This window comes from Aquila chrysaetos, chromosome 5 (genome assembly GCF_900496995.4).
Source record: "Aquila chrysaetos chrysaetos chromosome 5, bAquChr1.4, whole genome shotgun sequence".
NCBI classification, from domain to species: domain Eukaryota; kingdom Metazoa; phylum Chordata; class Aves; order Accipitriformes; family Accipitridae; genus Aquila; species Aquila chrysaetos.
Window position 1 is genome coordinate 22,670,511 of NC_044008.1, and position 27,082 is coordinate 22,697,592.

The following is a 27,082-nucleotide window of genomic DNA, read 5'->3' on the forward strand; positions in this document are numbered from 1 at the left end:
CCTTTTATAAACTGGAACTTAACGAAGGGAATACTAAATCACTGTAAGATCAGAGGCCCTGGAAAGGAATGGGGTTATCAGTCGTTGCAAGAAATACATGAGACAGATCCTGGCTGCAGCAAGTATATGGCCACACAAAAAGGTGAAGGGAGCTGTTTTGGAAAGAACTGTCAGAGGAAGGCTGCCGCACTGATAAGGAATATAACACTAGAGGCAACTTCCCAGACAGGTCATTGAGTTATAGATGCTACATTCACCATCACAAACTTACTGTGTGCCGATTTAAAAGTAATTCATTTTTGCTGGCCTTATCAGAAAATGTATACTAGTTTGTAAACTACCGATATATATTTGTGCTTGTGCCAGTGCTTTTGTGCTGTGGCCTTTCCTTGGCATTTCCGTTTCCCCCAGTGTATTTCTAGACATCAAGCGTGTCTGTGGCAGCATTCAGATTAAATATGCTGAGCTCTTTATGTCTACTGTGTTAAGACAGGCACACCCTTCCCTGTATGATTCTGAGGAGAAGGTCAAGCAAAAACTGCAACAGCTCCTCCTGTGGAGCTGATTATTTCATGAAAAATACTGTGTGACGGTTCTCTGTGGCCACGGGGGAGTTATGAAGTAGTCCTTTTTTGTACTATACTCTATTGTTTAAGCCAGAATTAATTATTCCCAATTTCCTTGAGGTTTTACTCAGCCTGTAGCAAAACACACAGACTGTCCTTTTTGCTGCTTGCTTACTGTTATCTCCTGCTTCTAATGGTAAAATAACAAATAGGCTGCATTTTCTTATTGACTGACTCTCGGATGTGAATGGCATAGCAGTGGGCTTTCAAAAGTAATGGTCATGCCCATTGCTGCCTTTGTGTGAACATTTAAATGACAGGACAGTGACCTGTGGCAAAACCTTTTACATCCCCCAGAGTGAATTTGGGGGCTTTTCTCTCAATGTGAGCATAATTAAGCTTGGCAGAGGTAAGAGACCTACAAGCAAAGGCAAGAGGCATTTCAATACAATTTTTCAATGCATGCAAAGTTACTGTTTCTATCATGCTAAGGGAAACCAATGCAAGATGTCTTTACTGGCAAAGGAAGTACATTTGTTCTAAACACCAGCCTGTTTTACAGCAAAATACCTTGCTAAGCTAATGTTTCTTAACACCACTTCTTATAATCTTCCATCTCCATTTTATATAGGATTAGACGGGGTATACCTTAAGGAAATTCTGTCACCAGCTAATAAGGCAAATATGTGCTTAATTGTAGATAACAGATAGTGATTTTTATGCCATGCTTCTGGTGTTCTTGACATCATCACAGAGACGGGTGTGAGCCCATCTTTTATTACTGCCACAGTAACACGCTCCATCTTACCCCAGTTAGCCTTCTTTATACATCTAATGGTCTGCCTCTCTTGCAGTAGTGTGAAACAGTGGATGTGCTTTTAAGCAGCCTCTTCTTCAAGTATAATTTTTGGTTTCATCTGTTCCAGTTTTTTTCAGTTTCCTCCTGAAAGACATTGGCCAACTGCCTTGCCCAGTGGTTTCAACAATTTTCACTTTGGGATCGAGACCAATATTTTCTTTAAAACCTTGGATTGATTGTAAGCATGGCCATTGAAACGAATTCTCTCTGCCAGTCTTTATCCCTCCATTTCATAATGTAGAGGTTTAGCAAATATTGTATTAGTTTTAGCTAATTCTCCTTCTAGATAGTTCTGCAGAAGGCTTTTCCCAGTAGGGGTTTTAGAAGCACCAGGTTTTCCGTAACTTTTCTTCTCTTACTGGTTTTCACAACTTTTCCTGTTTTGCAATACAGAAGCAGCAAACCTTGAATCAAGCTTCATTTGCAAGTGGTTTTTGTTATGTATTGCAAAATTCAGGTTCTTTACTGTCTCTTGAACTTAATGGATGCCCTTGCAGAGTGTCCATTTACTCCTTCTGCCTGATCTGTATCTTGTTTTTCTGTGTGATGCTGTTGCACTGACCTAGCAGGTCTACCAGGTCTCTCTCCCCTGACTCACCAATTATTAGTGTATTTTTGAGGCTCAAATCAATGTCTGCATTTACCTCAGTTTGTGTATCCTACACTAACACATATTTTGAAACAAGGGTTAGCAACATTTCAGGGGCCCTATGCTAGACTGTTTTTTCCTCTGATTTAGACAACAAGCGTGTTACCAGGAGCTCAGTGGAGTGGTGACGGTTTGCCTTTATACAAATACAGGCTGCTGGGTTTTGAGCCCAATGAGATCCAAGTACCTGTGAATGTTGTTTATATCTCTCCCGAGATACACCATGGTGCTCAGGGCCTGGTTCTGTACCAGTTTTGCTGTGTGCAACTCAAAAGAGGCCGTGTTACTCCTCCTGCAGTTTCCTGCACCTTGCTTTGGTGTGATGAATGGCTAAACTCATAACGTTCCACCAAACTCTTAATCCAGCCGCATACTGGGAAAATATGGTACATTCTATTTGACTCTGCTATGGCAGCAGAAGAGCTTTGCAATCACCAGTGGCTTTGTGGACAGGTGATCCTGCAAAGTCATTCAATCTCAGCACTATTTTGTGTGCTGACTTACAGAAATTGCTAGCTATAGAGTAGCTTCTTTATTCTCAGAAAATCAATAAATTATGTCATTAGCTATTAGAAACTCCCACACTCCCCATGCAGGTGGAGCAGTAGATTTTTTTGCAAGCATCCAGCCTTTTGAAACTTTTTAATATCCTAGATAAGTGGTTTTCTCACATTGCAACAGCTGCAAGGTGATGAGGTCTTTTTAGTTTCATTCAGCTGGCTTCTCCCTTTTCCTCATTTCCAGTTTAGGATTCGAGCCTCATTCCAAATTGGCAGGACTCTCACTCCGCAAATAACAACCATTTGTTAAGATTGGACAGCATCAAGGCATTCATACTGCACAGTTTTGCATCAGTTGCGACTGTTGTAACAATATTTGATGACAACAGGAGCCTGGAGTTGACCTGCGAGATTCCTTCCCAGTACTGTGACGTTCCTATTACAAATCACACAAGCAAAAGACCAAATGGCAAAGAGAACGAAAAGCTAAACCACAGCATATAGATAAGAAACAGCACAAGAAGGAGTTCTCTGGGAAGGCACAGTCCCCTACCTCAACCCCACTGTCCAGGGACTCATTGTACCTCAGACCTACACTGCACTACAAAACTTAATTGCAACAGAGCTCAGATCTTCACAACTACATAAAAAGCTGTGTAGACCAGAAAACATCTTTTTCTTTTAAAATTAAAGATGAAAAGATGAGAAGGCTGGATTGTCCTTCAAGAGTACCCTATTTTCAGTTATTTCCTTCTATAGTCATGCATGCATAGTTATCAGCAGTTCTGCTTTAATAGGGAGAAGAACTTTCTCTAAATATTCCTAGATATTCCTTTCCTCGATACTCACTCCAGCAGTGTGAACATTTTTTTTCTTTGTTTTCTCTTTCTTTCCTATGTGTCTTAGACCAAAACAAGCCCTGAAGGTGTTTCCCACAGTCCCACATGGCAGAGAAGATGACAAAAAGAAACTGAGGGCAGCTGGGTTGGCTAGCAGCAGCCCCCACTGCTGCTTTGATCATGCATTCTCCCTCATTAGCTTACCTAGAACAAGGAGGTTTGACCTACTGGATTCCGCATGCTCTCTTTCTTCCCTTATGTCTACCTTTCACCATTCTGCTGATAGATCCAGGCTATATGGCTGGAGGAATCTGCCTAGCCAGGAACTTCCCCGCTGTAGTGCAAGCTGTGGATAGTATGAATGTGTGAATAGCCTGGAAGGATCATTGTTAAGAGGGCATGAAGAGCAAAATTACCGAGCTCGGGCCCAGTGACCTTGTCCTTTCCATTCATGAGTTCTGCAGTAAGCATAACTCAACCTGAACTAGTAATAGCTATGCAGTATTTGTTCAACAGGCAAACAAAAAGAACAACAATAACTAGAGCTTAACCAAGGTTCACATTTGCTTTCTGAGGTACAAATTGATAAAAGTCTAGCTTAGACATAAGTATTGGTTTCATTAGATCTTTTGGTTAAGGTGATGGCCCTCAGCATAAGGAATATGACAGGTGATACTTTAAGAGGAAATGGCAACAGGTGAGGATGCTTAGACTGTAAATGTTATAGCTTTCTCTATTTAATGAAATAACTGTAATCATAGAGAGGAAAGCAGACAAGTGTTTCACACACATGGCAAGCTTCAGCAGTCAATCAAACAATTCCCCCAACACAATGAACACAATCTTTCCAGCTCTAGGCCTTTGCCACAAAGCTAATAGCTCTACTGTTCCGGAAAGCAATCACATGCCCCATGTGTCTCCCTGCAGGTGCAGCTTTCCTGGTCAATCCAACCATAAACACTGTATTTTTGCACTCCCTTGTACAGGAGTAAGTTGCAATCCTGCAATTAGGAAATGCCATGATCAGAAGTCATTATGGTGAATTCTCTGAAGTAATGCAAAGGAACACAGGGAATAGCTTTCCATTATTTTAAAGCCTTTACACAGGGGCTGCTAGATTCTCAGAAACAGTAACTAGTGACCGAAAACAAATGATAGGTTATTGCTAACCCCCACCCCCACTCCTTTTTTCCCACCAAAGCAGGAAAGGAAATTAAAGATAAAACTGGGTTTATGAAATAGAAATAGATTTTTATTATAAATAAATCTTGGGCAAAACCAGAGCAAGCAAGACCACTGGTGTTTCTCTTTTTGGCAGGTAACTTGGTAAAGTATGGGACACGTGGCTTCAGGAAGTAAAATACTCCATACTGCTGCAAGTGCTTGGCGATCTGTTAAAATAGCAGCTGTCCCACTCAACCATAAGGAGAAGGCAATTATTATAGCCTCAGCTACGACTATAGGTAAGCAGACATGCTTCAGCACAACTTGAATCCGGCTCTTGTGCTCTTGTTTACCAGAAGCCACACACTGCCCCAGGCGTTTCACACAGCAAGTGGACGCATCCATTACCAGCCAGAAAGAGGAAGGGTGTTTACTAATGTGGGCGGTTGCCCAGACCTTAAGAAATGTGGCTTCAGTTCTTGTGCTCTCACAGACATCCTATGGGATTTTATACAAATCATTTAGTTTGCCTGGTACAGATATTTAAAAATACTTTCTTTTTTTTTTCCTAATGCCTAAAACCTTTAGGTGCTCATCCTATGAAGAATACACTATGAAGAGCTAGGTACCAAAGTTGCACAGGGATTAAGCACCTAGCGAGTGTTAGAGTCACTCCTTTCTTCTAACACTAGGAGAAACAGACACTGTTCTATACAAGACTTCAGTGTTTGGAGAACTCATCTAGGAGTGAGAAGTATGATTGCAATTCTTCCTTCAAACTTACTGTCTTGAACCCTAGGTTTCTGCCCACTGCCTAAGGCTGTCCCAGTTCCCAGGTTCCAAGGTATGGGAGAGGAGGATGGGAAGTGCAAATGGATCAACATGGGATGGGAAGGAGAAACTATTCCTCCTACAGAATGCGTAATGTTTTGTACTGACGGAACTTAAAGACCAAGCAAGCTGGAGGGCAAGTAAGCTGCTCCTCGGTTGGGTAGCATACCTGGATTCCAGCTGTTGCTTTAATCAAGTAATTAAAGAGAATTTTTTAAAATTTAAAGTAATTTTATCTCTTTTTCTCAGTGAATATTCAATTCTTGTTTGCAAAATGGAGCTGCTTCAAACAAAGGAAGTAAGAGCATTTCTACACCTGCATAACACAAGTCCTTAAGGACCTAGTGGGTGGGGGAAGGACACGGCAAAGAGAGGAAAGGAGAACTTTGACTCTGCATAAGCAGAGGGAAGCACAGAATCCAGCCACTCATTTCCTAAGTACCGCAACCACCTGGAGCATGTCTTCCAGAGAAGGAGCTCAGTGGATACACTTCAGGAAAGCCTAATTTTTAGATCCTAGTCAGCCCAAGTATGAGAGGTATGAGTTGCTAGGCCTGAAAAGATCAAGGCAGTTCCATTTATTCACAAAAGCTGAATTGTAGGCAAGGGACCTTCACTGTTAAAACCCTGATAACTATGGACTTAAGCACTAGGAGTACAAGCCAGAGTTTTGAAGTTCATGGTATTACACTTCTGTATCTAATTGCTGTCTGCAAACTGAGGTGGACACAAAAGCTGACCTTCTGGATCTGACTCTCCATATTTCTTTTCCTCCTCTTTTCATACAACAATAATAGTTTTTACATTTTCCCAAGGCTTTTTATGAGGGTAAAAGCCCTAAAAAATGCTAAGTGGTCAGCTTGCATGGTAATAAGTTTCTATACGAATATCTAAAAGTTGCCTATCCAGTGGAGGGAAAGCATGACTGGAAGATATGCACCCCACTAATGTGAGCAGGTAAGGTTGAGAAATGAACCCCACTCCTGCATCAGCTCATGCCTGCGGGCATTCTCCCCCACCTTACGCTATGTAAAGGGGTACAACCTTCACCCCATGCCATGTGTGTCCTCCTGATGTTGAGTCACTCCCCGGCTCCTGCACGGTGATGCAGCCTGGCTTCAGTTCCTCACAGCCTGGGAAGGTGCGAGCTCTTGCTGTCATGGAAGCGAAGAATAAGATAGGCTTGTGGGGAGGGATGAAGCAATTAAGAGTGTAAAACTAAGCGAGGTTTTATTGCCTTGGTATATCTGGTTGTGCCTGCTTTGGTTGCTCGCATGTGCTGAGGACTGTGATCTTAAAGCATCGCAGCTGTTGTTACCAATCCACGATACAATCACACCTTCAGTTTGCTGTGTGAACTTATCCTGAGGGGTGGATCTGTGCTGCACACTATGTATGGAGTAAAGGCAGATGAGCCAACATTGCAGAAAAGGTGGGGCTAGTTATCAGATGTGGAACTCCATGCTACTGTGGCTTATTTAGAAGCAGCCCAGGTATTCACAGGTAACACAGAGTTGTGCTGAGCAGACACATGAGTACAGGAATGGGTAATATTTTTCAAGTAAATATACTTGGCAAAGGATGCTAACAAAAATAATCAATTTTCTAGTCAGTCTGAACTGATGCCATTGACTCCCTGCACCTTGATGATATTTAAAATATTGCTGACTGCTGCTCTGTTGATACAAGTAATGCAAATCCACGCACTTTCTGACAGTGAAAAACACAGGAAACAGAGGCTCCGGGGCCGAACAGTCTATTGTAGCAGGAAATGTTTTGAGAACAAAAAGTGACTGGGTCATGCATAAGCTTTGCGATAGCAGTTATTCTGGCAGCTGAATAGTCTGTTGGGGGATGCAGGTCAGTTCATCTCCCTTGACCTACTGTACTTCTTTCCTTTATTAATTGGCTGCTTTAACTTGCTCGTTTTGGTCCTTAGGTTTTGTTTAGGTTTTTTGGGTTTGTTTTTTTTTTTTTTTGGTAAGAAAAGGAAGATGTATGGCAGAAAAGGCCACAGGAATCTGTGGACAGAAATGCCTCTTCATTGGCAATGTCTGATTTTTCAGTAACCTTGGCATACGTTGTATGAATGGGCTAGGAGATAAACCCCAATCCAGGCATAGGTCACTGTTATAGCAACAATCCATCTAGCTTTACACTGACTTTCAATATACAGGAAATTTTCAAGCAAGCAAAGATCTCATGGGAAGTGCGGGTGCATCAAGGCATGGAATCCAACTCCCATATCAGTTTCAGGGACTTTCCCTTCTGAAGCCTAAATCATTGAAATGAGAACATTCCTGAGTTAATAAGAACATGTCTTTCACTCTGAGCCACCCACCAAAAGTCTTTAAACAAAACATAACAAGTGATTCATGGTGATATGAACTCCCCTGACACATGCACAGCCAAGAGAAATATTATGGTACAGTATGTTATGCTTGATTAAACAAAATGTTTTGGTGCTCACATTTGACAAGCTTTTGCATAAAGCAATTGTGTCAAGCTACGCATCTGAGTCAGGAAACTAATTTGTTCCAAGGCTGAGTGTTCATGGTTTTTTTCCTCCTTTCACTTCCTTGTTTCTCTGGCAAGAAGCAGTTCACGCCATCACTATAACACCCGAATGTACATGACATGTCCAGACTGTCTTGCTGAACCAGCAAGGGGATGCAACAAGTAAGAAAGACCTCACTGGAGAGATGCAAGGACAGAGCTGTGGCTCAACGGAGATCTTGAGGGTGACTGGACTGTTTTTGCAGTGTGCAGGTACTGTTTTTGCAGGTGCTTGGAGCATGGGGAGAGAGCATTGACTGAAGTGACTGAGAGGCTCTGAACTGGATTAGCCAGGTTCAGGTAAGCTCACTAGCCTGGCTTCAGTGCCTGTTCTGTGGGAAGCAGGTTCCGAGTGAGCAGGAGGAAGCAGAATAAGCGTGGGTAAGGAGTGAGCCCTGAGCCAGGAGTGACAGTCCTGGTACTGCTGAAGGAGATGGCTGAGCACAGGGAGGCAGTAAGAAACATCTGGCTCGGACAGGGGCAGAACACCACTGGTCCTTTTCATGCAAGCCTCATCTGGAGACAGGTTGATAACCACTGAAGCAGACCAGATAACCAACTCCCCTTACTCACCCAACACAGTTATCTAGCAGACAAAATACAGTAGGCAGTGGCCATTTGGAGGGACAGGGCAACTAGGTGCTGCAACTTTTAGACGCAGAACTGCCTGAAGAGATGGATTTTGTAGCAAGTCAGTAGGTGTGTCTTGATAGGACGTCCCACATATGACTGGCTGAAGTGAGCACAATCCTATGAGCTGAGAAACCAGCTGTTGCAGGAAATCTACCATGAAATAACTGCTTCCCAGGAGGGCTGTGAAGCCTGATTAGCATAAGTAAGGATCAAGTCTTTCATTGGATTGTGTCACAAATGTTTTCATATGCTTTACATTTTCTTAATTTTTTAAGATCTGCATCTTGAAGTACATAAATCATTGATAAAATATTGTACAAGTTCAACCTGCTTATAAATGATCTTTAAACTATGTCACATGCTATTGCCTGTACATCTTGATCAAACTGTGAGAAAGGCAGAGAGTGCAAGATCAAAGCAAGCAGGAAACTTCTAGCGTGGCTAGACTGGTAAAAACATCTGCTTATCACCATGTTTGTATAATCACTCATGTTGCGGCTGTCAGACAACAGCTGATACTTTTGTTATTCTGCACACTGCAGTTCACCAGCGGTAGCTAGGGTGCTGTAGTTTCAAGAAAGAGCATGCACTGGGACTACAAGGGAGCTAATTACAAGTGAGAGCCAAGCCTCCGCTCTTCGTACTGCCCTTCACATGTATTTTTTAAAGTGATTCCTGCCATATCTTAGCCAAGATAAGGTTTATTTTAACTAATATCTTCTGTAGCCCTAATTTATTACTTTGGGCTTTTATTACCAAGAAGATGTTCAAAACTACCTTCCCTTTGCATCTTTAAAAAGCACATTATGATTTGTGTTTTAATGCTTCTGTCAATGTAAACTCCTGGTGCACTGAGATCTGTGTAGCATTTAAAAGACAGACACTTTATCAAAAAGTTTGCAGGCATGTTGAATCAGAGCAGTGTCTTGTAAAGAAGAAACCTTGTTTCATTTGTGAGACAGCGAAGGCAAGGATAAAATAGTTAACTTCCCACTGGGTTGTTTTTATTGCTGGAAATATACTTGCTGTCCTTGAATAACAATTTGGGACTGACTTCAAGCAGTGCATAAAAATTAAGTATTTAAGAGCAATCTTTCTTTTTGAAACAGACATTCACTCAGCATGAGTAACCTATGAAGTTTGCATAGGCAATATGAACAGTTACTCAGACATACAGTAAAAGATCTCAGAAGAAAGAGAATTCCCCTGCAGCACTTAACCTTGAGGCATTTTTTACTTCAACCTGGCAGGTCTTTGTGTAGCCACAATCCATGCTGAGGCCTCACACCTTCTCAGCTGCACTGTGTCATTATCAAAGCTCATCACAATTATGCTGCACCTCGGCCACGGCTTTCTGAGCAGAGTGCACGGTACAAGCATTGTGAAAAGGGTAATCCATGCGCAAGAAGAAACTCAAGGACAGATGACGAGGATCCTTCCAGCAGCTTGTCGTTTCTCCCTCTGCTCCCCAGGTAAATATTCACCAACAGTTGTTACAAGTCGCTGTTGCTGGAGGCCAGTGGGAGGCTAGACTTAGGATTCAGTCTGTTGCCCAGCACTGAATTGGTATCTGCGCAAGTTTGACTTTGTTTTCACTGCTGCTAGGGGTGAAAAGGACATGTAGCACATACAACAGAATCAAAAAAAGGATAAAGTCTCCATTACTGTGCTTCTTTCCCTCCCTAAAAGTCGAGCTTGTTTAGATCAATGAAACAAAAGCAGTATTCCTACAGAAACCACATAAATTTGAAGAGCAGGATAGCTAGAATAGGATATCATAGCTAGATATCACCACAGCCACATGCAAAGACAATTCACCATTAATATTAGGCAGTATTTGGATATTATGTATACCTGTGTAACTCTTCTCTCCACCATTGCTTCTTCTGTCCATGTTCTCTGTTCTCCATGAGGCTGAAGCAATAGTACTGCAGCAGCTGTGATGCTTTAAGGGTGTAAGAATTGAGGTTTGTGAGGAGAAGAATTAGTTTGTATTAGGTCTATTGATATAATTGAAAAAAGACATATGCTTTCAGCTTCATAAGTTCTTGACTTTCACAGTGTTGGGCATTTGAAATCGAGAGTTAATGTTAAAACCTGTGTTATTGATTATGGACCCCAAAATTCCTCTTACTTAAGCAGTGCAAATTCACTTACCTTCAATAATATCAAAGGCCAGTAGTCAACAACTTGTGACACAGGAGCATATTTTGAATGGCCATAGTGCAGTTTGGGACAGTGCTGGGAAATTCTGCAGTTTGAAAATTCATCTATGGAAGGCAAAAGTTTCTAGTTTCTTCTGAATTCAGTGGAATCCTTTGAATTTAGAAGACAGAGACAGTCCCTGCCCTTCAGAGGCAAAGTACTGCCAATTGGTTGATTGGTATTGCTTTGCCGCTCTGTGAGGCAGCATCCCTCAGGTCCCACTGCGTTGCTACCAGAGCTGCTCTTAACCTCTAAACTGAGAAAGAAAATACAGCTTGGCATGTGGTCTTAAAAAAGTTGCTTCTCCAGCTTTAGAGCTCATTCATCTTTGAGGATGATCCATATATTTGGGCTTGAACACAGTTTTTAACTGAAGCTGTTAAAGCTCTAGACTGAACAGTGCTTTTAAGATGTGGTGTATCTCCTATGAATCACATTATAACCTGAGCTCTGTGTTGTATTGTTGCCTTTTTACAGCTCTAGGCTAAAAACTTAAAAGCAAAGCATTTTTAAAAGGGTGAGTGAAAGAAAGGAAACACAAAGAGGTTTGGCTCATAGCCAGGCCAAGGTTGCTATCTGGAAAATATTCTGAAACACAAATCACAAAATATGGAGACTTGCCGTGTCATCAGTTATTTTTAGCAGAGTGAAGAAGAATGAACTCAGTTTTAAGAAACATGTAAGATTAAAGATGCAGCCTTAAAGTTAACTTTGGTTTAGGTTTGTTCCTTGAACTGTTGGTATCGAACACTTTGATTTGCATTTTACATATCCCTTGTAGATGTCTGCTGTACTGTATATAAATTCAAAATACACCATGTTTTTATATAGTAAAAGCAGTAAGATTGAATAAACAACTATTAGTTAAAATGTAATGTGAAAAACAAGAGCTAGAACAATTTAGAAAAAAGCCCAGTTCTACACATTTTTAAAAGCCTTGCATTTCTATACCTCAAGTGTCAGCTTGCCTGATACTTTCACAAAATTTCAGAGCGGTGATATCCAAAGATCTACTCATTCAACTTACACCTTGCTAGGTTATTATATATAACATATTTCTGGCCTCTGGCTCTAATTCAGAAGATATCTTTATTCTTTTCAAGTGCTATAGTTATTAATCTTGTACATGCTTTAGACTTCAATGGATCTCAAGTTGTGATGGCATTCATGCAGATATTGATATGCGTACATGAAGAACCACAAGCACATGAAGTAATGTTCTAGAAACCAACTTTGCTGTGAGACACAGAATCAGACGTACTGCTCTCCCACGTATGTGGAATGCAGATAGTGATGGCAGTGGCAGCCACTCAGTTATGCCAGCTTATGGTGAGAGGGGAATGACAGTCTGTTAATCGGCTCTAGAGCTGTAGCCTTTGACTTCCTTTGCTTCCTTGCACTGTAGCCAATGTCCAAAGTTAAACAGTTATTCCTGACTTTCATTGAGCTCAGTGTAGTCGGCTTGCTGCAGAGGAAAATCCCTGCTGCTACACAGTCCCAAGCCAATTTCAAACTGGTTTGCTTCTGAGAAGTCATATGGCACTGTCCAGGATGTTGCCTTTTATCAAAATAGATTTTTCTCCTTTAAAACAAATTACATGAAAACTGATGAAGGATCAAAATTCAACTTGGGCAAAATAACTGGTCTGTGAAATCAAGGAAATATTTCTGACACAAATGGTGACTCCTGATTGCTGAAGCTTTCCTTATGGCTGAGTGTGGCCACCATATTAGTGGAAGATCTTAGCAGCCACTCCTGCACTCATGACTGGATGCATTTGTTAGCAAGTACTAATAGGAAAGAGGAGGGAGGGAAACAGGGATGTAGAGTTTTCTCAATTCTTCGGAAATTCAAACTACTTCCCACTGTGGTACTCAAGAAATGAGTCCCAGTGTGCATGCAGGTTATCTACAGGCCCTACCGGCAAACTGAGGACCATATCCTCCTTTCTTTTACTCATGCAACCTAAGAATAAATCAACTGAAATTCATGTTGCTGAAATAGGAAGGAGAGTCAGATCTGATGTTTTATTTTCTCTTTTTTTTTAACTAAGCTTTTCTAGCAAGTTATCACTTGCATGTGATGCAAGATGTCCCCTTGCAGAAACCTTAAGTGCTGTTGGCAGAAATGTTCCAGTTTAATTAAGCCATTAAAAGAGACTGCTACTTTTAAGGTAGGAGGAGGGCTACTTTGAGGGTTAGCTACAGCAGAAATAGCTTCCTCCAGCAGAAATGAAATGGCTGGGGGAAAAGGAGCCACTAGCTGGACGCAGTGCAAATAAGGATTAAATAGCAACCCAAAGGAAGAATAAGGAACAGATCAGTGAGGAGGGAGATGAAGACTGAGAAAACAGAGTATGTGTAACAGTTTTAAAGAAAGGGACTTGCGATGTGAAAAAGTCATCAAAATGCTAGACTGTCTCTCTGACAATACTTTACTATGTAAGGAAGTAGTCATCACTGTGTGAAATGATGATTTGGAAACTGGAAGGTAGAAAGTGCTATCTTAAAATGCAGCCCACCTCATTAAAAAGCCTGAGAGCTCAAAAAGAAGCAGCTACTTTTAAAGATTAGATTATAGATGCACAGGATGGAGGAACTATGTATGAAGACAAGTTCAGAAGAAATGAGAAAAATAAAAAGTTAACATCCAAAGCATTTCTTTATGATTCTGAAAGCAGTTCTTCAGGCTGAATGCATGGGAAACCTCAGAGAAATTGGGGAAAGACTTCCAGTGCTAAACATTAGATTTCTGCAATTTGCAGTGAATGACCATGTGTGTCTAATAAAAAACATCTTGAATGAGAGAAAGAAGGTCAAACTGAAGAAGTAAAGAAGGAAAAAAAAAATTTGAAAGCACAAAGGGAAAAAAGCAGCTCTGCAAATTAATGTAAGAAAGGATGCATGAAAAAGAAGCTTGTCAGAGGGGAAAGGAACTGAAGAGCATGGTGGAGAAAAACGACAGTTCAAATATATAGCTGGTAATGAGGCAGTTCCTAGGTGCCTTTGCCCTGCTCCAGGGATGTGGGGTGGTCAGAACCCACTCAGGTTAGTTGAGGATCAAAGACTTCTGAAAGCCGCATAAAGCCAATTTTTCTTTTCAGCATAGTTTGGGACACCCCTCAGTTAGTCCCATGTATACAACTGGAGTTTAAAGAAGAGAAATGGAATGAAAAGCCTGAGGAGGAAGGAAATAAACAGGAAAAATAGAGCTATTTTTAGCTTACCCCCCCCCCCCCGTATGGTGTCAAAGTGATGAAATGTAATTAATATTGATCCTCTGTGATTCAGAATCTGCCTGTAGCAGCTTCTTTGAATCCATATGCCACTTGCACAGCTGCTGTTGGTTTTCCAGGGGCACAGAACTGCACTGAGCACCACAAACCATGCAGAAGAGTAAAGGTACCACTGGGCATTACTCTGATGGGGGAGCTGAATAGAGGCAACGGTTTTAGCAAGTGCATTTAAATAGGTGCCTATCACAGCAATGCTTTAAATTGTTAGGAATTGGGGAAGGCATTCATTAAGTTGGTGCAGCAGTCACTAACACATATGGCCATGTTTGGGACCACTCCCATAGACAGAATATATCATAACTACTCCAAGTTGTGACAGTTCATCATGAAGTTCATCGTCTGTGTCACTTGCGTGTGTCCTCATACAAAACCTCCTGGAAAACCTGTGTCCTGGAAAGCTGGAAGCAAGAAGAGCAGTTCCTGTGGGCTATCAGAGTGCCGTTGCTGATATATTTCTGCCACTCCATTTTCATGACAAAGTTGCCACTCTTCTTCCCAGCCACAGTAAGGCACTGCATGTCACCGTCTCCCAGCCCATCTGTCCTATCAAATTGGCTTTTCTCCCTCTGGCTGTTTTGTGTTTCACTGGCGTATGCAGGTTTTAATCCCTCCATCTGATTAGTTAGGAGAAAAAACAGTCTTAATCTGATAACAGCAGGATAACGTAGCACTGCAGAGATAGGATGATTGAATTATATAATAATTTTTATTTATTTACTTACTTATTAATGTGCTCTTCAGCAGAATGCAATGTTTTTTGTTTCCAAGAAACTAAAAAGTTGTCCTAAAAGCACACTGGATTTAAGAGCACTTTCTGAAATACTGATATTCTTCAGTAAGAAGAGATTTCTCTGAGTTAATTTTGGTAGCATGTTTTTATGCTGGTGTTCCTAATGGACTTAGCCTGTCCTTGGAGTGTCTCTTCTTGACTCAATTTGCCCAGCCTGGGAAATTTTGTACATTCAGAAAAATAAAACTCAGGCAAACGTTCCCTTACTAGAAAAAGTAGCTGCCCTCCAAGAAATTTCCTTGTAATTATTTCCACAATGACCTGGCTGAAATAACTTGCAGATTTTAAAGCTTAAATTGAACAACATACCAAACGTTTGTGTTAAACAAGTGATTTATGCAGGCCTCAACATTTTAGCTATTGGTCCCTGTCTCAGACAGATTAGCTGGGAATTTGGAAACCCATTTCTTTAAATTGTCCAAGTAAGCTTATTAGACATCTTGTAAAGCATGAAAACAGGTGTTCAATAGACCTTCCCTTTGTACTGAGGTGTGAAACCCTACTTGTTCACATCGGGAGGCACATATCTAGCACAGTCAGGATAAGGAAAGGCACATCTGGGTTACATGATGGCAGTCAGCCTCCATCCTGCCTCCCAAGCGCACAAAAACCCTCCAGAGGTCTGGCTGGGACCTTCTCTCCTGATATCCCTCCAGGTCAGTGACTCCAGGTGACCACCCACAGATGTCTGGCTACTCTAATTGCAGAGCGTCCTGTGGGGCAGGGAGGCTGCAGGGGGCACAGGCATGGAGAGGGAGCTTGTCCAGAGCATGGTGTGCTCACGGCAGAACTCAAAGCACGCTGTCAGCAGCTGGGCTAACTCAGGCGCAGATCAAGGCCACAGCCACCGACCTCGGTCAGACTGGAGTTTGCAGACTCCTTTCGAGTGTCTTTAGCTGCCTCTGTTGGCAATATTTAGGCCTTTGATTTTAAGTTGGATATATTAAGTGTAATAGAAAATAAATATATATTTTAACTTACCTTGCTGAATCCAGTTTGGAGGCTTATGCCAAGGAAAAATTAAAATCACAGTGGGAATCTTCACGAAGAGGTAAAATTGTATTGTTTGTAAAATGCACATACACACAGAGACAGACACACAGACACAGATACACACAGAGACAGAGAATTATAAAAGAACAGCATCTACGGAAAGCAGGCAGAGTAAAACACCCTACCGCGTAATAAGCCATGCTATCATAGAATCATAGAACGGTTTGGCTTGGAAGGACCTTTGAACACCATCTAGTCCAACACCTCTGCCATGGGCAGGGACATCTTTCACTAGATAAGCTTGCTCAAAGCCCCATCCAACCTGACCTTGAACACTTCCAAGTAGTTAAGCTGCATTACCTTGTAGGTGGATGTAGACTTCACACGGGGGCTGGGGGGTGACTTCTGGTCAAACCAGCCCATGGCATCTCCTCCAGGCTTGTGCTCTCTGTGCTAAGACGTTTTGGTTTTGAGACACTGGACCCATCTGAAGATAACCCAGTCTATTCTCAACTGGCTCCCATGCATCCATGCCAGGCAGTCCATTCTGCCTGGTGAGGGTCTCCTTCCTAATGATTTGATAGTGCTGAGGAAACTTGACACAGAGTGCTGAATATAATATATGAAAGTCTTTGCTGAAGTTGGATAAATAGATAAATAGATGATTGACTGATTTTAGAAAAGTCCACCGCTGCCTGACATAATTATTTTGCCATTTTGGGACATTGGTATGTGCATCCTGTGAATGCTGAAAGGCGAATTAATCCAGTCTGTTTTCCAAGGAAGACGAGTTTCCTAAGAAAACAATTAACATAATAATTATACTGAGAAATGAACTCAGGACTTTTTTTTTACCCTGAAAATTGAAATGGGAAATATGATTCAGGTCTTTTACTAATGGACACTCCTGGCGGTATAAAATATGGAAAAACATTTTTTATCACAGGCATTGGGATTTTAGCTACAGTGAATTATTATCAGTATCTAAAAGACAAGAAGATCTTAGAAGTTGAAGCTTCAAAAATAAGCAATGTAAAAGACTACATCTATCACGGATTGAAACTACAGGGCGGAAGAGGTGAACAGTTACTGAATTTACACAGGAGGATTGTAAATGCAGTGCTCTTTTTTTTTGGAAGCTTCTAATACTTGACTCCATCATAACCTTTTGTTAACAAGAATTTAAGTCGTTGCTCCCCCCCACCCCACATAAATGAGATTATTTTATGTAGAATATGCAGAATATACAAGCAGTACAGTCTGTTATTAATATGGTCTCATACACTTCATCATATTTATAGCCTCACCAAATGTTAATGGTTTTGTTGAAGTTTCCTTGTTGAATATCTGCTTTGCACTGAAATTTTAATTAGAAAATTTTATACAACACACCTGACTCATTTCTTACAGTTGTGCCTTGCTCTGCCGTGGAGCTGTGCTGGTTTCCCAGGTGGGCACTGCCCTAGGGCTGTGAGCTGGTCCAGCTGAGTCCTGCAGCTCTGCTGACACTGTTGTTCAGCTCTGGGTGAACCTGTGTAACACCAAGAACTACTCCCAGCCTCACCAGAGCATTTTAAGCATCCTTTATGCTTTCTCAGCTCAGGAGAGATATTTAAGCAGCCTTTCATGTCTCTTACACCTGGTAGGAGGTTCCTGCAGAAGGTCTTCTGCCCTCCTGGTCTTTTCTCTCCAGGTTCTTGTCTTTGAACCCCAGTGCCAACGCTTTTTGTGATGGTCATTCAGGTGTGGGCAGATGGTGTTAACACATCTGTCCACTACTGCAGTTACAGATGTTCTCCACCTCATTACAGAACTCCCGAGAGCAATACCTCTCAAGCATAACACCACCACATATTCAAAGCAACCCTCTCCCCAATGCCCCCTTTCCACACATTGCCTCTTTGTCCCACCAGATGTTCACAGGACGTCCTCTCCTTGTCTAAGTAAAGTGGAAGGGGTTTTACTTTAGGCTTACACTGTGAGGGCTGGTCAGAGAGTGACTCCTGGGCCAGGTAAGGCATGCAGGCAACTGAAGTGTGGTACCTGAAGAAGGGTCATGTCATGTGGCTGGCATCAGGGTTGTGCTGGTTGGGTGGCTGAACCCCTGTGGTGGGAGGGAGGGAGTCAAAAGGGGCTGCTGAGGTTGGCTGTTAGACCACCTGGGACCCTGCTTGGTCCTGTGGCAGAGCACTGGGACCTTTAGATCTGAGAGACTTGTCGCCTTCTTCCTCCTCTCAGCTCCCTGATGGTGTGTCAATCATGGGAAGATTTGTAATAGCTTCTACACAGCCTACTGGTGTGAGTGTTGGTAGGCAGCAGCAGGCAGTTACTACTGCATCTGGGCAAGCTGGCAGTTTCAATGTTTGGACAAGCTGCAGTAATGGTTTTCGGCATGTCTCAGTATCTCTCTTTCCAAACATTAATGTGCAAAGCTCATACCTGCTCCAGATAGACTTAGAATAATGGAGAAAACACCTGCTCCCTGAGTAGATCATTCCAGGAGTTAATTACGCTCACTGTGAAAAATGTGATCCTTATTTCTGTTCTGGTTTTATTTGGCTTAGCTTCCAGCTAAAGAATCTTCCTTTTACTTCAGCTTTGACTGTTAGAAATCTTCTCCTAAACAGATATTGCGATCAAATCAACTCTGAGCTTTCTCTTCAACAAAGCAGTTTGAGGTTCCTCTGTTATTAGGTTCCCTGGGCCTCAAATCATTCTTCTAAGTCCTTTTGGAAGTCCTTTCACATTTTTCAGAGTTCTTCAAAGGAAGTAGCAGTTAATGTTGGGCAATATTCCAGGTATGGCCACAGAGTCTTCATCTCGACTGTGGTGCAGGAGTGCTCTGGGGCATGTTGTGCATTCTTGGTCTTCTAACCATGCATTAAATTAAAGCCATTCTGGCCGTGAGTTTGTTGTTGCATAAACCACCGAGTAACAGAAATTGTATCATCACTGCTTCTTCAGACTTCAGTGCTTACAAGCCTCCCCATATCTCTCTGAAAGGCCACATGCATCTTTTCTATTTTAATTAAAAAGCCTTAAAGGTTCAGTTCATCTCTGAAAAAAACTTATTAGAAATCTACCTTTCATAATTCGTTTCCAAGACCAGATGCCTATATTAGCTACAATGTTGATTCTGCTTTGTATTCACTAAAGCAGTTTCAGCTTGTTTGGGAACTGGTTTCATTGGTCTCTGTCCATATTGCTGTATTTTAACGCACAGCATATTCTGCAAGGCTGATGCATTAATCTGGTTAAGAAACCAGAATAGGTATTTCTAGCCTGAGAGGTTTCACTCGTTGAACTGCCAAGGGCATTTTACTCTGTTATTGTGGATTGAATTTATGTCTGTTTTTATTTCAATTGAATCAGAATTGTTATGCCAGGGATAAATTTGTCCTGGCTTGTGTACTGGCTTATTTGAATGATTACACAATTGTTACACTCTAGGAAATAATTCTGCTATTCAAAGCATAAGGCTAATCAGAATTTTCTCCTTGGAAATAAAAGATTATTGGTAAATAGCATAGAGGAGAACAAGGCTATATTATCTCATGAAAGCAATCAACAAACACTAATCCATTTAAGTGCTCAGTTTTGAAGTGGAATAGGACTGTGCATGGTATAGAATTAGAAATCAAATATACAGAATACAAAGGGATCAGTCTGTACTACTAGAGAGGTGGACAAAGTAATTAGACAAATTGTTCTCCAGTTTGCATGTTTCTGTAAGAAATGCTTTTTCCTCTTGTTATTCACATGCTGGATTGCTGTTTGCGCAGCTCTGTGATTTTCAGTTAATACTGCAAGAGACAGTAATTGTATTTGTTTTAGAAGTACTGTTATTATGTCAACACTAGTATTTCTGTAACCTAATTATCACTTTGAATCACCCAATGTGAACCTTGCTATTTTTTTTTTTTTTCTTAGTTTGGGCAAATGGTTTAGCTGATTATCGCAGGTATTTGCTTCACTTGAAAAATGCACAAGAAAGGATATCAGGCTGTACTTGGCCACATTAGATTGCATTCAAGAACATGAAGGAGACGTGGCTGGAGATCTTTAGTACCTCATCATTCATACAAAGTTTGCTGACCTTTCTCACAGTTGCCCAGCAACAAAGTGTCCAAGCGAGACTGTTTTAATGAATGACTTGGGAAGCAATGGGTTAATAAATAACGCAAAGATACAGGACTTCAAAAGTAAGGTCTTGACAGCTCATGTCTTCAACACATCAAGCTGAATTTTAACCTAGGAAAATTCTTTCTCTCGTAATATTTAAATAAATGTCTTGTAAGTCTATTGAAATTTAAGCTGTGAATTAAATGCCTCTACACAGAGTAACTTTAAGATCATAATCAACCTCTAGATGACATATGTTCTACCTGAATAAGTTGAAGAAAAAATGGTTTTGCCAGACACATATTCTCACCTTAAAAATCATATGGACAAAATAATACTCTTAACACATGGGTTGCTGTGTAAGGTGGGATTGCCAAGACATTAACACCATCTTCATTTTATCACTCCTTTGCCACCCTGGGTTTATACATCTGAATTGCTCCCCAGCCCTACAGTGCTATATACACCATTTCAGCAAAATGTTCACCACTACTCAGGTCTGTTATTCAGAGTACAGCTCTTAATAGAGTTGTAAAATAGCTTCTAGGGAAGCCTTGCCTTCTGAAAATAGGCCACGACAATGAGGTTGCAATTGTATTTGAAAAATTTTGCCAGAAATGTTTATAAGCCCTGGTACAGCCCCGGGTGAGGATGGGGGTTTTATCAGCACTTGACACACAACAGCCATATCATTTAGGTGAAGGCAAAAGCGAGTAGAAATATTTCATTGTGTTACCAAGAAACGAGCTTCCTTGTGAAATTTATTGCCCATGAAAATAATGGATTGTAGAATTAACCTGTCACACAGAGAAACAGATAACGCGGCCTCGCGGTCTCAGCTCAATGGCCATGGTCGGGACTGGAGGTTACTGGCAGCACGGATGATGCTGAGGTATATGCAGTTTCATGAAATAATTGCAGCAGAAATCTCCCGGTTCTTTTTTTTTTTTTTCCTCCATACAGTGCAAAACCACATGGATTAATGTCTTCAAGGTCTTTTTTATAACCCCAGGGCTGGCACTACTCCCTGAGCGGTGTTGGGGCCCCGAAGACTGCAGAGGCGAGTGGGTAGGCTGGCCGACCATTTCTAAAGGGAGGGCCCATGGAAAGTGTCACCAGAGAAACGTTGCTCATGCCAAGGCCTCGTTAAATGGCGACCGAGTGTTCCCCAGCGGCCTCTCCGGACGGGTTCAGAGGCCCGCAGCCGCGGCACGCTGACTGACGGAGCTGGAGATGTCTTTCGGGTGCTTCCTCCGGAAGCGCTGGAGAAACGGGGGACGCAAAAGGTCAAAGCAGCCTTCTCCGGGAGGCTCCAGCTAATTGGAGGTGTTGTGGGAATTGGAAACCCTGGCCGTTAAAGTGCGTTAAAAATAGACGTTTTATTGTTGCTACCCAGTCGTCCGATTTGGGGTCAGACAGTGCCAGTCAGGCGGCTCTGCCCGAGGGCGAGCACGGGGCAATCTTCTTTTCCGTTCTCTTCCTGAGCCCTCGGGCAGGGAGCGGGAGCTACCGCCGCCGTGCCGTGCCGGGCCGTGCCGGGCCGTGCCGGGCCGTGCCGGGCCGTGCCGTGCGCGGCCCCGCAGCCGGCGGCAGGGCCTCCCCGCGGGCACGGCGGCGGCGCGCGGGCAGCCGGAACGAGGCGGTTTGCCGGCGGCGCCCGCCCGCCGCTAGATGGCGCCCGCCGCCAGCCGGAGCCGCCGCCGCCGCCGCCGCCGCCCTGAGGGCGCCCGGCTGCCGGGCGGGAGAGCGGGGCCGGGCCTCCCCCGTGGCCGCCACTTTAAACTTGCCCAGGGGGTCTCTGTTTATTGGGTTATTTTTTAAGCAAGTGTTTGGGGTTTTGACAACGGCGGGTGAGCGCCCGGGGACTCTCCGGCGGGGAGAGCCGCGAGGCGTCGGCGCCCGCGGGCCCGTGTTCCCGCCTCCTCCCTCAGCCCCCCCCGGGAAGGCCCCCGCTGCCCCGGGCGGCGGGCGAGCGGCGGGACGGGCGTTCTGCAGCCCCCGGCCCCCTTCGGAGCGAACCCCCTTGCGCCTGCGATCACGGCCGCTCTGCCTCTGCTGCCTATTGCACCGAGTGGATTACCGGCACCGGTATTTGCTGACAAGATCTGCTTTAAGCAATTTCGCAGCTGGAAGAAAAACACACCGTGCGATTGACTGGAAGTCTCTCTCGACCACCAAGTTGTGGTTTTAAAGACGATTACAATACAAAAGGTGGCAAATCACAGTAATATAAAAGCATTTTTTTAACCGACTTTAAACAAGTACTAGTTGTGTAAGCGTGGCATTTTAACACTACAGAAATTTTAAAATAATCTGTTTTTTTTTTTTTTTTCCACTTAAACGGTAGACTCTTAGCAGGGTCTATTTTTCAGTTTGCCAGGAGAGAGAGAATAATTTCCTAGGAATGCGAGAAGCTATTCCATCTACTGGTTTATGAGGATGTCCACCGGTAATATTTATCAACTTGCAGCGTTTTTGCTGTCTCGTCCGGAGGGGAATTCTAGCCAGGGAGTTCGGGAAGGGTGCTCAGTTTATTTTTAGTGTTTGTAATATTTTTGCAAGCTGTGTGCTACTCATTAGAGAAAACAGCAAACCCAAAATGAACCCTAAAGCAGTTGGAATGAATGCAATAGGAGAGAAAACAGCACTAGCTTGCTTTTGTGACCAAGGTCAAAACGGAGAAATTGAAGGAAAATAACAGTGTAGAAATGTTCCAGAATGTAGTAGTTTTAATTTTCTTAGCATTAAGCTAAGGCTTCAGGGAACTGATGCAGCCTTTCTGGTAGAGGTGATTTAGTGTCAGACATCTGAGATAAAACTGAGTTTGTGTGGGAGGGAAATAGATGGAGGTTTAACTGAAGAACATTTCTTATAAATTAGGACAACTGAGCAGAACAGCAGCAAGGACCTACTTCTAGTGGTTATGGTTCTGCTGAAATACTGAGTTTTTTCTGTAAAGGCAAAGGAAAAACATTCTAATTAATTAGATTTATTTACAGCAACCGGGTTTGGGATCAAAATAATTGCCTTGAGACTGAAGTGTGCAGCTGCAGCACACATTCCAGATGTGAAATGTAACACTGTGTTGCGGCTGACCTTATTTTCTGATTTTAAACCCAGAATTGGTCAGGGCTTGTAAGTGAATAAATTCATACCTTCCTCTGAATTAATCCAAGGCAGAGGTGCTGTCATATTACTCAAATAATCAGGTGTGTTTTGGGGACATACAGGAAAATAGCTTCCTGCCACATGAAAGGAAGCACCTTCACCCTGAGAAAGGTCATCCAGTTGGGTCTGGGAGGTAGGAAACTGCTACCCCCTGGGGCATGTATGCTTACAAGATCTTAATTTGTGTTGCAGTTTGAAGCTCGATGCAGCAACAAGTTACCACCTCACTCCTCATGTGGATCATGCTGCGATCTTCAGGTGAGGGAGTCTGCCAGGAATCCCCCCAGGCTCCTGGGGAAAGCAGCCAGGTGTGTGCTGCCTCCTGGCGCTCTTCCCCTGCAGAGAGCACGCACTTCCCGCTCATCCTCTTTTGTTATTCTCCCATAGTTCAGACCGTTTTTATATTAGGCCACTGAGAGACATCATGTGAACAACTTAGTGAAAAAAAAAAAAAACCCGATAAAACAAAAGAACCTGTAGAAAAGCTATGCTTTTCCACTTTCCTCAGGCACCTACTGAGACCTAATGCTCACAAGAGCATTGAACAAGCTTTCCCATGATGCTCGGAGCTTCTTTTCCAGCAGACGGTGATGAAAAGTGAGTATCTGTTTTTCTCAGTAATTTTTAAAGGAAATTGGATATGCTGTCCCATGCTTATGCTTATTTCAAACTGAGACGATTAGTCAATCTAATTAAACTGATAAGTGTAATTTTTTTCATTCCTTTGTTGCTCTTCCCTCAGCATAGCTGGACAGAAATATCGCAAGCATGTGATGTACATCCCCAGCATACTATGATTTTTTTACCTATCAGAAATGGTTTTCTTTAAAACTCCAGCTGGCTTAATTCTTCTGAAGTATCTTTTTACGTCCGTTTTAGGTGTCTGACTGAGATATGCTGAATACCCCAGATTTTTAGAGGCCCAAGTGTCTGATTCCTCAGGAAGAAAAGGCAGGCCCCTTTGAGAACCCTTTGTTTTGGAAGCAAAATTCAGTGCATTTTCCATAGGAGGCAGACTGGGCTTCATGTAGACAGAGACAAAACTTCCCACAGTTCATTAGGTTAGGGAGAACTGCACAAGAAACTCCAAAGTTAACTGAAATGTACTTTATTTCCTCCTAAGTTGTGCTATCAGATGTCAAACTTTCTCGTAACAGAAAGGATTTCTTTTGGCATAGGTCACTGTACTGGGTCTCCCTTCTGTAAACATTTCACTGCTGCCTCAGCATCACTGAGGGCTCAGAGGAGCAGGGGTTGCTACGTTCGGGCATGGACATTCAGCAACAGGTTCAATAGTAGACAGCCTGAGAGGGTATAATGTCCAGGAGGGTAAAACAAAACATTTTGAGCACTAACTGATGAATGGTTCTTCATGAAGAGGAAAAAGAATTCCTACAAGAACTAGTCCAGGTCCCCACATTACCTACTCCAGCTTATGATTTCTCCATTAGCAGAAATGTCAAACGAGTTTGAGATGTTCCCTTAGGTGGTTTTAAACATTAGCTTTCTGGCGGAAGCCCAGACTGGGTTGTAAGGTATTGTATAGTGCTAGGCAATGGACCAAATTTCATCCCAAGATAGACAAGGATATTATGGAAAGGAATGGCAGTGTTTATCCTTGAATAAACATGCTTTTTAATTTGCTCCTTAATGTGTCAGAAACAGCTGTTTTACCTTTCTGTGAGTCTGAACTCTCAAATAAGGACATATGGCGGACAATATAGGAAACAGCATAGAAAAAGTAGCGCAGTGGTAGAAAGTTAAATATAGCCTAGCAGGAGAAAGTGTGGAGTATTATTGTTCTGTTTGAGATATGGTAATTGTCTTGGTGTATTCATTTTTTAGCTATAAATACTTGTATCATGGTAACTTTAGAGATAGAATTTAATGAATGCTCTTCATGTAATGCTTTTGCATCTCTAGGTATAGTTTTAGGGCATGTGTATTCAAAACAGAATTAGAGAGTTTACCCAGCAATGACATCAGAGAGCTGGGATGGTTCCTGTGTCCTCTGTGTCTCTGTCTATCCTATGTCTGTGCTGCGAGTTGTGTGAATAACTGATTTTCTCAGCCAAAAAATAAAACAAAATTAACATCAGACTAAGAACCTTCATGTCACTGTACAGAGAACTTAGCCCAGTAGCCTGTCTGTCACAGTGACTGTGGCACTTCAGCAGTAATGCTCTGAGAAAGCACAAGAGAGAGTACGTGAACAGTGATCTATGCTCCCCTGCTTTCCTGAGGTTGAATTAAGACTACTTTTTTTTTTTTTTAAATTAATTTTTACCAGTGGATCAGCCCTCCCTGAATTTCTCTAATGACTTTTTGACTTTATCTACACTTTTGGCCTGCACAGCAGTCTGTGACAATATAATTATGCACTATGCAAAGAAATACCTGCTCTCTCCTCCTAATTTGACATCTGATAATTTCAGTGGGTACCCTGTAGTTTTTGTGTGGTGCAACGCAGTGAATAATCATTACCTCGTCACCTCTTCGGCACCATTCATTGTTTGTAGCCTTCCTCATTTGTCTTTTTCCATCCTGAAGACTCCTCATCTGTTTGGTGTTCTCTTACACAGAAACTGTTCGCTGCCTTAGACCATCCTCACTGCCTTCATCTCTGCTTTTCAACTTCTACCCCCCCCCACGAGGTGAAAGGACCAGACTGCATGCAAAGGCTTATCCAGCATGGACAGCTTTTTGTCAAAATAAAACATGTGAACAGATTATAACCTTGTTTTGATTTGTTTCTGAACAGGTCTGACAAAATCAAAGGCTTTCAGTCACAAAGTGGGAGAAGAGGTAGTGGTGTCCCTTATATATACATCTCAGTTATCATGACGGTATGACATGACAGCATAAGTCATGAAAGGAATGAAATCTGAGTTCAGATCCCTTCTGCCTACCTTTGAGAAGGGAAGTGAACTAGTGCCTGAGCTACAGGCTGATCTGGACAAAGTCTTTCTTGTTTTAGCTGCTCTGGTTTTGCTCAGAGCTCTTTGAAAGCCACTGGAGTAGGGACCGAACCCCAACCATTTCACTTCCCAGGTGTGTGCATTTACCACTCAGTTAGGAAAATAGTTCCTTGCTCATGCTCTTCTCTGCATGCCTTTGCTATGAACAGCAAACTATCAAACACCCTTAATAGCTATCAGTTTGTTTCCTTGAATAAGTTTGGGCTTATGTCCTCCAGGACACAAGAGTTCAGAATCCTAACAACTCAGGGCTGTTTATCAAACAACTGCAGTTGTTGAGGGTATAGTTGCTAATTACTGAGCTGGTACTACACCCACCAAAGCAGTGCTAGAAGCAGCTGTTCAGGAACAGCATGTCTTTGTGGTAAAACAGTCATGGCGTTGCTTTGACTACTCAGAAAAATTTATTTTGAAGTTGAGAAGGAGGCATTGCTGGAGCTCAGCCCAGCTGCCCATACACTCCTACCAGCAAAGGTGCTTTCATTGACAAAAGAAAGGACAGATGTTTCTTAGACAACACTTAGGCAACAGAGAGCTTGGAACTTTCTCTTCAGCTTGAAAACTGAAGATATAATTTCTGCTGGGTGTGGAGTCCAGCAGCTTCTGGTCTGAGCAACACGTGGTTTCTGTGATATATCTGGCCTCAGTGCCAAGCCCTCCCCATCCTTCTCCCCTTGGCCCTCTTCCTCCAGGCTTTTGGAAACACAGCCACAGAGGTCCCTTACAACAAAGAAGAAAAAACTCCTTTTAACCTATTGCCAAGAGAAAAAAGGGCATGTGGCCTATTTTGATTGTACAAGCCTTTTAGGTAGGTGTAATTAGAGACAGCATTGTTGGCTTCCATTAGGCTTAATTAGATGTGGATTGGTAGGCAGCTCTTGCTCTGGCCAGTGTCTCTTCCACATGGCTCTTCCTGCCCTGGAAGTGTTTAGC

The 27,082-nt window shown here is 42.5% G+C and overlaps 1 long non-coding RNA gene across 1 annotated transcript; it reads left to right on the forward strand.

Moving 5' to 3' along the window:
• The first annotated feature begins 22,131 nt into the window (after positions 1–22,131).
• Positions 22,132–25,840, forward strand: LOC115341092. Its single transcript, XR_003923278.1, has 4 exons — positions 22,132–22,214; positions 23,364–23,429; positions 23,680–23,768; positions 25,754–25,840. It is a non-coding gene; the product is annotated as an uncharacterized LOC115341092 (long non-coding RNA).
• The last annotated feature ends 1,242 nt before the right edge of the window (positions 25,841–27,082 follow it).